This window comes from Macrobrachium nipponense, chromosome 8, assembly GCF_015104395.2.
Source record: "Macrobrachium nipponense isolate FS-2020 chromosome 8, ASM1510439v2, whole genome shotgun sequence".
Lineage (NCBI taxonomy): Eukaryota > Metazoa > Arthropoda > Malacostraca > Decapoda > Palaemonidae > Macrobrachium > Macrobrachium nipponense.
The window spans coordinates 109,514,255-109,530,102 of NC_087203.1; positions in this window are offsets into that span (position 1 = coordinate 109,514,255).

The following is a 15,848-nucleotide window of genomic DNA, read 5'->3' on the forward strand; positions in this document are numbered from 1 at the left end:
TTATAATATTATATATATATATATATATATGTGTGAATATATATATATATATATATATATATATCTATATATATATATATAAGATATATATATATATACACCCACACATAATATATAGATACATAATGTACATAATGTAATATAATTTGATATAATATCAATGTGTCCCTTACGCATTTTGTAGTTAAAATCCGTTTCAGCAAAAAAAAATCCTCTCTCTCTCTCTCTCTCTCTCTCTCTCTCTCTCTCTCTCTCTCTCTCTCTCTCTCTCTCTCTCTCTTTATATATATAAGTTTTCAAAGCCTATAATTACAGGTCACAAATTTTGCGTATCGAATTGATATTGCAATAGATGCATCAATGGATATAGAAATAAAACTTTATTATAAACGCTGTTTTCTTTTTACGTACTGTATCTATCAGTTTTTTCAAAGTCGATAGCTACCTATACCAAATGTTACGTAACGGTACTGCAGTAGACCAGGCATAGGGTATAAGGTTAAGGATTTTTAAGCGGAAACAACGTTCGTGGTTTTTCCGTCGGAAAGTAGTAGTAATAGGTTTCGTCACTACAGCCTTTTCGTGAGGTGAGCATATTTAAAACGAGTAGAAAATGAGCCGAAATTTCTTCGGCACATTCGAGTTTTCTGTAGTGCATAATGCCGTATGAGCCTAGGCCCGGTGGTGGCCTGTCCTCTAGCGTTGCCAGATGCGCTATCATGGCAAAATTCAACCTTAAATTAAATAAAACTACCGAGGCTAGAGGGCTGCAATTTGGTATGTTTGTTGGTTGGAGGGTGGATGATCAACATGCCAATTTGCAGCCCTCTAGCCTCAGTAGTTTACAAGATCTGAGGGCGGACAATAGTTTTCTTTTACAGAAAACTAGAAAAAAAAAATGGGTGACGTTGGCATTGATGAATTCCTTGGCTTGAACTTTCAAGCTCAAGATATGGAACTTGAAGATGATAGGAAACGTAATTGAAGTTATTTATTTATTTATTTACTTTTTATTTTTAGCTGAACCTGACGATGCACAATATTCTAGTCCTCAGGATATCCATATGAAAAGATAGGGAATTGGATCTCGTTCTCGATAACAAAGTTAGGTTGTTATTTAGCATAGCACTACGCGGGTCCAATTTGATTAGCGCTGCGAATTTGGAATGAATATAAAATTTAGACCTATGGCCAAACACTGCGGCCTACAAAGGTCATTCAGCGTTGAAAGGGAAATCGAGTTGGAAAGTAAGATGGAGGGAAGAGAATAAGAAAGGAGTTACAGACAAGGAATGAAAAGGGACGTTGCAAACACCAGTGACGGATTTAAGAGGGGTGGGGGGGGGGGGGGGCATTTGTGACAAATTCAGAGAAGCACATATACCACTTCACAACATAAAACTTTTAAGCCTGACGTAGACTCCCTATTCACAAAAGTACCAGTACAGGACGTTCTTCAGTTTTTAAGGGAAAAATATTATCCCCCCTATTCAGATCATTTCCCTTTGGCACTTGACAAAATAATAAAGTTAGTTGAATTATGTGCATCTAATAACGTATTTTCATTCGGGGAATCATTCTACAAGCAAAAATTCGGGTGTAGTATGGGTAGTCCTTTAAGTCCTATTTTAGCCAATCTGTACATGGAATACTTTGAAACTACAGTAATAAATGCAATAAAACCCAAAACATGCTGTGGATGAGATACGTGATGACATACTAACATTTTGGGATAATAAGTGGGGTAATTTTAATGAATTCCTCTCAAAATTAAACGCATTAGTGCCCAGCATCAATTTAAAGTTGAATGGGAAACAGATAAACAAAATTCCTTTTCTTGATGTTTTAATAATCAGAGACACGACAGAATACAAATTTACCATATACAGAAACCAACGTTCTCACTTTCATATATTCACTACTTTAGCTATCATGACAATACTATCAAGAAGTCTAGCTAGCAACCTATTCTTAAGAGCCTTACGAATTTGTTCCCCAGATTCCTGGAAAAAGAAATTTGAACTAATTCGCAAGCAACTCTCATCTTTAAAGTATCCTGACCATATATTGAGAAAGCAATTCAAAAAGCAAACGTAATTTTTCTACCGACCCCCTAAAGACAAGACCAGACACACCCAACAATAAAATAAAAATTCCCCACCTGGAGACGATTAAGGAGAGTAACTCACACCCTTGGGAAATCCAACCTTTTTGCATTTACCTAACCCAAAACCTTAGCCAAATCCCTGATTAACGTCCAACAAAAGACATCGCCCAAAGACTCGGGGGTATATGGATGATCCCATGCCAGGACTGGTTGGACCAATCTTACATCGGATTTACAGGTAAATCACTTCCCAGAGAATTAATACAACACAAAAACGGTCAGTTAGGTATGGACAACAGAACTCGGCTATTTCAATCATATAAATGAACATAACCATAGAATAAACTGGAATATGTCACGTGTAATTTATAGCAGCAACTGAACCGGTACAAGAGTCAAATGATGGAATCGGCCTTAATAAAAAGAGAAGCAGGTAATGAACATCTCAAAAGGGAATTGGACATCAGACATCGTCGACGCAGTGTTCATTCAACCAACGCTTAAGAAGATTAAAGGAAGATTATTCACGGGCGGTGACCTAAATTGGCTTACTTGTTGTGGACGAATCTCTTGATATAAATACCACCTTTCTGCTAAACTTTTCTCATTCATATACCTGAAGAGAGAGACAGCAGTCTCTGAAATATAAGTACTTTTCTCTCTACATTTTGGTGTTTTTATGGGCTCCTTTATTAGATGAATTCTGTTGTTACAGAACACCTTTACCAGTCATATTAATATATATATATCCATAATATATATATATATATATATATATAATATATATATATATATATACATCGCACTGATAACATAAGACATAAGACGCCTACAAAATTATGTAAATGCTTTTTTATATATATTCATACACATATATATGGGTGTATTTATAGTATATGTATATTCTTTATATATTTACATTTATTTTTTTTATTCATCCAAACACTACGTCGTTACACTTGAATGTTTCCATACAAGTTTCATCTGAGCGTGTGTATATATACACGGATAAAGGCGCCTATGCTTATATATTCCTAATAACGTGGGCGTTTTTGCAACAGTCATCTGTTCCTCAGAGGAACGTAGCTCTGAAGAAGGAAACTCTCCAAGGCTTATGAAACCTCGTTCCTATCCCATTCATCTTCCTCGAAAGAGGCGCATTTTCCTTTGAGGAAAATGCGTTTTTAGCCTAGTTCTATAAAGCGAAGTTTGGTGGTTCATTTAATTTACGAAAGGCTGTATACGCTAATAAGTCCCCCACCCCCTATGACTCATGAATATTCCATTAGGCTTATCTGACCAGGTGTGAGGCTGGGAATGGAATCAAAGGTTACCTGGGGTCCTTATCTCTCGTATCGCTCGGAGGGAAGATGAATTGCGTTCGCTGACGTATTTCTAAACTTACCCGTAATTATCGAGCGGGAATTTCTGGAAATCACGTTTGCTCTGAAACTGTTCAACTATTGGGGCGTTTTGCACGTCAAGAAATGGCAGGGAAATTTGAAAGGAATTTGCATAAAAAAGTGATTAAACCGATAAAAAGCACCATTTACGGAACGTGGAATGGTAAGATAACAACGTTTGAGAAATCTGAAAAGCGCTTAACATGAACCGTTAAGGCATTTCATTACAAACCGCGAAACGAATAAAATGGTGCCGTTGATAAAGTCACAGGGAAAAAAATGTCGCAAGAAAAAAAAACTCACAATTTTGGCTATGAAAAAAATTAACATGAATTTATAGTGAGTGGCCTGTTATAAAGTCACAAGAGGAAAATTCACAATATTTCTTGGGGGTCTTCATCTTTATGATATTTACAGTCTCTGTTTATGTTTATGGAGATCCCCAACGGGCTTGTTCTAAACACCCTGCAAAGTTGGATACATACCGGGTAAAAAAAAAAAAAAAAAAAAATCGCTTGTACTCAACACCCCACAAAGGTGGATACGTACCGGGTTTAAACCCTTGGGGTCACTGTCTAAGAAAGATTATTGTGACTTTTTTTTCTGTGATTTTCTTTCCTGTGACCTTTTTTTTCATGTGACTATATTTTCTTGTGACAATTTTTTCCTGTGAATTTTTCCTGTGACTTTTTTTACCTCTGACATTTTTACCTGGATTCGCATAAGATAACCTGATGACATCCTGACCTCAGTAATATATGCCTGCAAGACGGTAAATAGGATAATGTAGGGCTATACCCATAAAAAGGTGATAATGATCCAGTCATTTCTCTACATTGAGTGAGAACTGTAATGTAAAACAGCTAAATGAAGGAGTGAAGGAGTTTTTTTAGGGTAAAACAGGTGACGGATAACAGAGGGTCCCGATAGAATTCGGAGATAGGTGGGTGGCGGATTCCTCACCTGACAGGTGTGACTGGGAGAGAACTTGTTTGAAAACGATCACGAGAACGTGTCTGCTTCGTGAATGAAACATTGATGCAATATACTTGTTTCTCATTTTTTATTATTATTTTATTATATTTCCTTTTGCGGAAGCAGTTTATCAGATTTGTGTCTTAGGGTATAAATGAAGCTTTCGTCACATTCGTTTTCTTGAGACTGTTCTCTTGACAACTTTGTTGCATTTTGCTAATTAAGAATTGCATTATTATAGGATGATCATTGTACGTGAATTTCTCTGAACTGGTGATGATTTTCAAAATATTGTTATTCCGTGTATCCTTTATATGCATGAGATTACACACACACACACTCACACACACATATATTATAATAATACATTATATATATATATATATATATATATACATTATATATATATATATATATATATATATAGTGTGTGTGTGTGTGTGTAAAAAATATATGTACAATATATTTTTGTTTTTTGAATGCTAGAAATCTTGTTTGAAAATACTTAGTTTCTGCGGATATATATATATATATACATATATATATATATATATATATATATATTATATATATATATGTATGTATGCATACACACACACACACACACACATATATATATATATTAATATATATATATATATAGATATTATACATATGTATGTATATATAAACGCGTGACTTGATATTTGTGCTGTTACTTTAACCGACGTTTTTCAACAACACACGCTGGTTGGCTCTGAATATGTAACCCATACGAATGCAAAACACTCTCAGATAACGAGAAATTTATTGCCATTAAAAGTCAGGTATGCAAATAGCATTAATTAAAAAGCTGGAAATTGATTATAAGTACTTTGATTCGATTTTTTGAAATTTTGCATCTGATGGTCGTGGAGGCAGTCTGTTTTAATGGCTTATCAATCGCTATCGTTATCAACACCTGCAGCCTTTCTCCGTCGATACATAAATAAGATCGGCAGTTTCATGCAAGTGTTTATGTTTATATAGCAGGTCTCTTTAACCGCGGGTTGTACAGACTACTCGGTGTATTAGTTAAGAGTTATTATCCGGTGTTCAGTAGAAATTATACAAATAAACATCGGAAAAACGATTCTTTCATGCCTTCTTCTGCTCATGAAATCACAACTGATCGAAAGAGGAAGCAAAATAATAATAATTAATTTTATTTCATTTATTTATTTATTTATTTATTTATTTATTGCTCGGTTGAGGGTTCATTTCATGAAAAGCGCCTCAATGGCGTGGTCGGTATGGTCTTGGCCTGCCACCTCGGTGGCCGCGAGTTCGATTCTCCGGCATTCCACTGAGGGGTTAGAGATGTGTATTTCTGGTGATAGAAGTTCACTCTCGACGTGGTTCGGAAGTCACGTTAAGCCGTTGGTACCGTTGCTGAATATCCACTCGTTCCACACAACGTCAAAACGCCTTATGATCAGTCGTTTCATGAAATCTGTGATCTGTCTTGTGGCCTTGATCTATGACATTCAAACATCAGGGTTGGCCACGTTAATTATTTCAGAAATTACCATTCCTGTTTATTATTCATTTATTTACTTGTTTAACATGCAAAAGATGCCACAGAAAATGTAGCCAGTCACGAACGGTTTTAAGCGACTTTAAACCATCAAAAACCCCGATTATGTTGACACGGCGTTAGATGGTTTTCATGTCAACAGATCCTTGACAACCAGCTACCAAAAATATCTGCCAAGTTTCATCAAGTTTCGTTTTCCCAGTTTTGAGATAACAAAGTATCTTTTTACTTCGCATTACAGTAATAATCACCTGCGCATTACATGCTTCACTTAGGAAACATTGTGACGTAAGTTTATAGGTAAGATGATGGCAAGAATGGTATCGATATGACTCATTTGTAGCGTAATGAAACTGTGCCGTTTCCATGGTGAACCTTATTTTCAGAAACTTGGGTCTAAACGGTGGCCAGTAATAGTCACACGAAAAAAAGTCTTAGGAAAAATATTCACAGTTATGGTCAGGAGAAAAGTCACAGGAAAAAAGCCACAGGAAAAAAAGTCATAATTTTTGTCAGGAAAAAAGTCACAAGTTTTTGGTGGCCGGTAATAAAAATTCACACGTTTCTCGGTGGTCATTATCTTTAAGATATTTACGTCTTTTGTTTATGTTTTTATGGCCATCCCCATCTGGCTATTACTAAACACGCCGCAAAGGTAGATACATACAGGGTTAAAACAAAAACATCCCAAATGGGCTTGTATTAAACACGCCGCAAAGTTGGATACATACTGGGTTAAAAAAAAACATACTGTGGATACATACCGGGTTAAAAAAAGCATCGCAAATGGGCTTGTATTAAACATGCTGCCAAAGTGGATACATACTGGGTTAAAACAAAAACGTCCCAAACGGGCTTGTACTAAACATCCTGCAAAGATGGATATATACTGGGTTAAAAAAAATCCCAAACAGGCTTGTAATAAACTCCCCACAAAGGTAGATACATACCCGGTTAAAACAACAAAAATCCCAAATGGGTTTGCATTAAACATGTCTCAAAGGTGGTTATATACCGGGTTAAAAAAAAATCCCAAATGGGTTTGTACTAAACACCTACAAAGGTGGATACATACCAGGTAAAAAAAAATAATCCCAAGCCGGCTTGTACTAAACACCCCGCAAGGGTGGATACATACCGGGTTTGAAAAAGAAATCCCAAACTGGCTTGTACTGAACAGCAGGCAAAGGTGGATACATACCGGGTTGAAATTTTACCCATGGTGGTCACACTCTAAGAAAGATTAATGTTTTTTTTTTTTCCTTATGACTTTTACCTGTGACATTTTTACCATATATTCGAGTGTATATGGACAGTAGCATACATACATACTTCTTACATAGCTGTCCATTTACCTATTATACAAACCTATTCTGTATTCCTGTGTGTGTATGCAATCAGATATGCATACTCAGATAAGGATGCATGAATAAATTTGCTTAGAATATATAGAAGTATATGGACAGCAGCACACATACATACATAGTTACCCATTTGCCTATTATACAAATCTGTTCTGGATTCTTGTGTGTTTGTATGCAATCAGATATGCATACTCAGGTAAGGATGTGTGAATAAATCAGCTTAGAATGTATAGGTGCATATGGACAGCTGCATACATGAACACATAGCTGCACATTTGCATAATATACAGACCTGTTCTGTATTATTGTGTGTGTATGCAATCAGTTATGCATACTTATATAAGGATGTAAGATTAAATTAGCTTAGAATATATAGGAATATACGAACAACTGTATACATATTAAATAGCCGCCCATTTGCATAATATACAGACCTGTACTGTATTATTGTGTGTGTATGCAATCGGTTATGCACACTCACATAAGGATGTATGAATAAATTAGCTTAGACTATAGAGGAGTATATGGACAGCTGCATGCATACATACATAACTGCACATTTGACAAATATACAAACCTGTTCTCTATTCTTGTGTGTGTATGCAATCAGATATGCATACCCAGATAAGGATGCATGAACAAATTGGCTTAGAATATATAGGTGCGTATGGACAGCTGCATTCGTACATACATAGCTGCCCATTTGCCTAATATACAAACATGTCCTGTATTCTTGTGTGTGTATGCAATCAGTTATGCATTCTCAGGTAAGGATGTATGAATAAATTAGCTTAGAATATATATGAGTATATGGACAGCTGCATACATATTACATAGCTACCCATTTGCCAAATATACAAACCTGTTCTGTATTATTGTGCGTGTATGCAGTCAGATATACATATTCAGATAAGGATGTATGAATAAATTAGCTTAGTATATAAAGGAGTATATGGACAGCTGCATACGCACATACATAGCTACCCATTTGCAAAATATATAAACCTGTTCTGTGTGTTTATAATCAGATATGCATACTCGGATAAGGATGTATGAATAAATTAGCTTAGAATATAAAGGAGTATATGGACAGCTACATACATACGCACATAGTATACAAACCTTTTCGGTCGTGATGTTTTTCACACCATTTTGAGTTCACGCTCACCCCTGGCCGTCAGGGAAAGCAATTTCAGCGCATGCGCCATTTGTTCGTGACGTGGTAACTCGTACGTAACAGTGAAGAAGCTCTAACTGTGGCAGGGAAACATCTGACAACATGCAATCCACTCATTATTCACATTCATCTCCCTCTGCGACCTCTTCATTTCCACCAAGTTCTGATCGCTTTAATTTCCTTTTTAGAAAGGGATGGGGATGGGGAGGTGGGGGATGGTAAGGGAGGGAGGGGGTAGGGGCAGTGGGTTATTATCGTTTCCTCAAATGTCGGGTAAATGCCTTACCTTGCAATTTGTTCGATATAAACGGTTTGTCATTATTTTTTTTTATATGGTGTATTGTGGTCAAGCGACTAATCACTCTTGTCTGGTATATGTGAGGTTTCATCCTTTTATTTATATTTTTGCTATCAGTGCACCTCACCTGGTCAAGTTCCTCGTTGCACGAGTGGTTTACGTGCTCTCGCTTACCGATTCGGTAGTCCCGAGTTCGATTACCCTCTTAGCCAACTCGGAATCAGAGGAATTTATTTCTAGCGATTAGAAATTAATTTCTCGATATAATATGGTTCGGATCCCACAATCAACTGTAGGTCCCGTTGCTAAGTAAGTAATTGGTCCCTTGCCACGTAAAAATATTTAATCCTTCGGGCCTATGATTCATTCATTAGAATGAAAATGTAGGAAATAAATAATGTGCATGTTAAACAGTACAGAAGAATTGCTTCTAATAAGATAGAGCGTATTTACTTTAATTTTCATTAGTGAAACAACGCACTATTTTAGATTTTAGCGTGTCTCAAGATAGCTGGAGGTCGGATCACTCCTTGTTATTTTCATAGGCTAAATTCAGCAAACAGAAAACGGACGATATGAGGAAAAAAGCAAACTAAGGAAAAAAATGGGAAACAGCAATTGAATAAAATCCATTGAGATATAAAACCGAACTTCGGGACAGATCATCGAAGGACAAAGACAGCAAACAGAAAACGGGCGATAGGAGGAAAGGCAAACTAAAGAGAAAAAATAGGAAACTTATAACAGCAATTGAATAAATCCATTGAGGTATAAAACCGAACTTCGGGACAGATCGAAAGAAAAGAAGACGAATGAGTTGCGTTGCACATCCGGAGCAACTTTTTGCCTCGATAAAAGGAAGAAGAAGAGGGAGAAAAGTCAGCTGCTGGAAAGTAAATCATCAGCTGCTTGAAACTGACAAAAAAAAAAGAAAATCAAATAAAACATGTTTAATTGAACTATATAAAAACAGATTTGGAAGTGATACCGCGGGCTGCATATAAAGAGGAGGTAATAGGTAATAGTGGAAGGAATAATACAAGGTGATAATGATACTGGAAGGCAGAGAGAGAGAGAGAGAGAGAGAGAGAGAGAGAGAGGTGGGGTGGGAGGGGAAGGAGGGAGGGTAAATAGTAGTGATTAATATATAATAATATAACGACCGTGAGAGTCTATAACCCGTTTTCTGTTTGTACTACGTTAAACGCTCTTGCGTCGGTTAATTATTAGACTCGAAAATTCCGGTAATCCAGAGTCGTGCTTTTCGTTGTCGTTCTAGTGCACGAGTCGTTTATTATTTTTTTTATTTTTCTTAGGAGTGCTTTTTTTTATTCGTTATTTTATTTTTCAAACTCAAACATCAGATAGATGGATAGATAGATAGATAGATAGATATCTCGATAGACTTTTTAGTGGACATTCTTCGAGCCGTTAATGACCAGTCACTGAACGCTTGAAGTCATGTGTTAAGTTTCCTTTGTTTCAGTCTCCTGTAGGGGGTGGAGGGGGGAGGAGAGGGGTAAGTGCCGTCAGTGCAACCTCACAAGGTGCACTGTAGGCATCAGGGTCTCCTAGACCTTGGTATGCATTACGAAAGGGGGTTTGTAGTAGTGTTCCTTTGGACGCTACTAGATTCACATCAACCGTGCATTATTTGATATCTAGGCCCGTGCCTTACGACGCTCCTGATGGCTGTTGATAAGCCAATCACAGGGCTAGAAACTCTCAGTCTCTCGAGAGTGTTCGCTTGGGTAGGGTCTATGCTCCACCTCTCCTGAGGGATACGTCTTTCAAAAGTCTCAGTCACTCGAGAGAGTTCACATTAGCAGGATGAATTTTCCACTTCTCTTGAGGGATACTTTTGAAAGACGTATCCCTCGGGAGAGGCGGAACATACATCCTGCCTATGTGAACTCTCTTATCAACAGTCAATCAGGAGCGTCATAAGGGACTGGCCTAGACATCAGATGCACGGTTGATGTGAATCTACTATAACTCCTGGGGCGATCAAATGTCCCTAAGTGCATTTCGCTATCTGCCTGTAAGATATGTATACGAAAACAATGAGCTGAAATACGTAATTAATCTTTTGTTTGTCTGTCAATAACGTGATGTATCTGACAAACAGTTTTGTACCCAGAAGCGTGACCCAGATTTAAAATGCCACCGCGAGGTCACGTTGGGTGAAAGTAACCATCAAAACACAACTTAGATTTAAGTTAATACTTTTATATTACTAAATTATGAATGAAATATGTCATTCGATCCTAGGATTTGGATCAAATTTTCAGGACTGAAAACTGAAGTAAACAGGAGACCTGTAATTAAAAGAGTCACAATATATTTCAAGACGAAAGACATAATGCACAGCAGACTTGATTGCTGAATTAATTACCGACGTTTCTATTCAATACTCGTATGAATCTCACTGAGATGAGCACTTCAGTCATCTCATTATTTATTCGTCTTTTGCAGCCAAGTTAGTAAGATAAGGGAACCCCTTAAGAAAAGGATGTATCATTCCGATTATTATTTTTTTTTCATTTGCCCGACGAAACGTAGATAAGAGACTTCTCAAGTTGAGTATATCTTAGTTTAACCAGACTACTGAGCTGATTAACAGCTCTCCTAGGGCTGGTCCGGAGGATTAGATATTTTTACCTGTCTAGAAACCAATTGGTTACTTAGCAACGGGTCCTACAGCGTATTGTGGGATCCGAGCCACATTATATCGAGAAATGAAATCCTAATCACCAGATATAAATTCCTCTGATTCCGCGTTGGCACAGCGGGGAACGAACTCGGGCTACCAAATCGGTAGGCGAGCACGCAACCCACTCGTCCAATGAGGAACTATCTTAGCGCTGCAAATAATCGACACAGGAATTGTTGACATGACTGATGGTAAGAGATATGAAATATACCTTTATCCGTGGGATTACTGCATTTTTACTCCTTATTCTAACAGTATAAGAGGCATATATACTGGCTACGGATTAACAAGGTTTCTATATTTCTTTTTGTTGTCGAATCACCATATTATTGTGCGAAAGGATACGGTTTAGATAGGAAGGAAGTGTCGTGTGTGCAGTAAAATTATTGTTTCTAAATTATAGCGTCGTCAAACTCTGGACACTCGAGTTAACTCTATAGAGTGACGGTAAGTGCGCTACCAATTTAGCCACAAAGGGCACAGAAGGTCTCATGGTTATTGTGATACACTCACAGGGATTCAGACAACAAGCAAGTCCCTCTTCAGAAAGGAAGTTCCTATGAAGGTGCCGTTGGCTGGTATTTATTCCCTTTTAAACTGTTTTACTGATGCTCTTTAACAAAAAAACAAAGTATTCCTTTTTAACAAAAATCTACGTATTCCTTTTCAACAAAATCAAAATATTCCTCTTTAACAAAAAAGAAAGTGTTCCTTTAACAAAAAAAGAAAATATTCCCTTTTAACCCCCTCCCGCCGACCCACCCCCCCAAAAAAAAGAAAGAAAAGAAAGCATTCCTCTTCAAAAAAATAAATAAATAAATTTAAAAAAAATGAAAGAATGCTAGTTAGTGCGTATTTTTTTAAAAGGTAGTGTTAAACTATGAATAAAAGTTAAGCTTAATTCTGCAAATACAATGACAATAAGGTGTGATCTGACCTCCAGCTTACTTGGGGTGTATGCTAAAATCTACAGTCAAATAGCGCGTTGTTCCACCAATGAAAATGAAAATAAATGCGCTATTATTTTATCAGGAATAATGGTTCTTTACTATTTAACATGCACATTATTTATTTATTAAATTTTCATTTGGCTAAATATATCATAAATATCTTATCCTAACATTCCCGTATCTTTAACTCAACGCGAAACATCCTTTTTCAGATCTTTTCAAGCTTTTCCATTGGGCTCCCCAACCCACCACCACCACCACCACCACCACCAACAACAACAACAACAACAACAACAATAACAAAGTAGATTATAGGCTTACTCCCAGAGTAAGCGGAAATGTGTTTTTTGTGTGTGTGTGTGTGTGAGAGAGAGAGAGAGAGAGAGGAGACGGAATTTCATCGACCTAATGAAGTAGAAATAATTAGTGTCCCTGCTGGTCCAACTCGTCCATCTTACAACCATAAAACAAATAAATATTCGCTAAAACATTTCATCGTAGACTGGTGCCTCCTCCTTGCCGATGACCTCCTAACATTTAATGTTTTTAATGTTTTTTTAAGATCAGAAGTAGCGACATCATAGATTATGATGTTGGTGAAGATATCCACAATGGTGTAGGTGTAAAAAAAGATTATATATAATACATTATATATTTATATTTATATATATATATGTATATATATATATATATATATATATATATATATCATATATATATGTGTGTGTGTGTGTGTGTGTGTGTGTGTACACACTATATATACATACGACTTTCTGGATTTTTTCACAATGTCAGTGACTTTTGCTATTATGAGATTTGAAAGTAAATTTTGGCTGTGACGATTTTTGTGAAGGATGGTGAACACATATGCGTTTATTTCTTAAAAATAGCGCAAGTGATGGTAATGAATTTTTAAATAGAGAAGAAGAAGAAGAAGAAGAAGAAGAAGAAGAAGAAGAAGAAGAAGAATTCTATTAAACTCTAAGGGATTTACGCGCCACAATCCAATGGTTGAACCCCACTTGTAGACCAGACTCGACCCAGGGTACAGAGCGAACTTAACCCACTCATTGAGACGACAAAAAAAAAAAAAAAAAAAAAAAAGCCAAATTACCCACGAGTGAGTTTTTGCCCCTATTTTTCCCTCAACCCGTGAGCTGTTTACTATGCATTACATTACCGCTGCCGCAACAGTTTTACCCGCTCCTTTTTATCGATAGCCTCTCTCTCTCTCTCTCTCTCTCTCTCTCTCTCTCTCTCTCTCTCTCTCTCCTGGAGTCGCTTGGAGAAAGGAAACGGATTTATTGATGCAAAACGTCTTTCCTTAAGGAGAAATAATGGACTGTGGAGAACTCGCCGTGTGTGACGTAGTGGTGGAAATGAATGTGACGAGATGAAGGGCTGCGGGACACGGCCAATGATTCTGTCAACAATGTATGTGTGTATGTATGTAATGTATGTATATATATATATACAATATATATATATATATATATATATAATAAGATATATATATATATCCAGGTTCAGTATTGGCTATATATATTGTTTATGTATTAAAATATAATTTATATACATATATAGATGTATATATGTATATTTTAACTTAATATTTTATAAAATATATATATATATATTATATATTATATATATTTTCTATATATCATATATTATATATTTTATATATATTATTTTTATATAATTTAAAATATAATTTATATATAATAGATATTATATGATATATATATCTATATATCTATATATATTGATCATATATGATATATATATATATATATGATATATATATATTATGTATATGAGTGCCTTTACTGTAATCTAACAGCCTGCTATGAAGATTAAAAAAAAAAGACATAATATTACTATATATACACGTTGCAACCATATATTTCGAATACCAATATTTCTGCATTCCTGATCGCATTTCACCAAAGATCAAGAATAACATAAGTACTGGTGTGTATATATATATACTATATAATAATATATATATTGTATATATATATATATATATATATATATATATATATATTACACACATATATATAGTATATATGTAAGTTCGCACACAATTTTTTAATAGTGTCTCATTACCCAGAGGTATATTTCAAATAGTGTTATAGGCATACGCAGTCATGTTTTACATTACAGATATAATTTATCAAGTTACAATGGCAAAGAGTCGTACGAATTAAGTTGACTGATTGACAGAAAACGTGACATTTCGGTAAAAATGCTTGACTGAACTGAGAAGGTGAAATACTTCACGGCGTCAGTATCTTAACTTCAAGCAAAGGTAGCACTACAATACATTACTACACCAATACTATGCTCTTTGCATTTTAATGCATTTTTATCTATTTGTTGAAATGTTAATTTATTTTTTCTTATTTGTAATGAGTGGGATCTCTTCTTCTTCCTGTATTTCCCTTAACCTCGTCTTACTTCTTCCTAATGAACACCTTAATATTCTTTGGAAGATTGAATTTGAAGTCAGTGGCCCCTTTGGTGGGCTTGTTCCATATGAAGAGGTTTCATCTCCTGAATACCTGGAATTGAAGATGTCGATGTTCGTGCCCGTCAGCCGACAATTCTATTATCGCTGAATAAAAATTCCCCTTCGGTTAAACATATATGAAAAATATATTAATTCCGAGGTAGAAAGAGGAATTAGCTATTAAGAAAGGATTATTTGTAGCTCAATATATGTGTATGAATCACGGTAATGTGATATGACTTATGTCATACACACACACACACACATATATAATATATATATATATATATATATATATATATATATATATAATATATATATATATATATATATATATATATATATATATATATATATATATATATATATATATATATATATAAAACTTCGTTAAGACCTTAGTTCCAGTTTCATTCTATTTTTTTATTTTTTATTTTTCCGTGTTATAGAACGCTAGGAGCTTGTTTTTCCTAAGTGTTCCGAAGTATGGTCTTGAGTTTTTTTTTCTTTTTTTTTTGCTTTATCAACCTGAACATGCAATGTGAATGAACTAGCGGAATGGTGAATGTATGATGATGTCTTGAAAGTGAATTCTTAGATAGAACGACGGAGGAGTATACACTTTTTATGTGGTGTATATATATATATATATATATATATATATATATATATATATATATATATATATATATATATATATATATAATGTGTGTGTGTTGTATATATATATACATACACAAATATGTATGTGTATTATATATATATATATATATATATATATAGTATATATA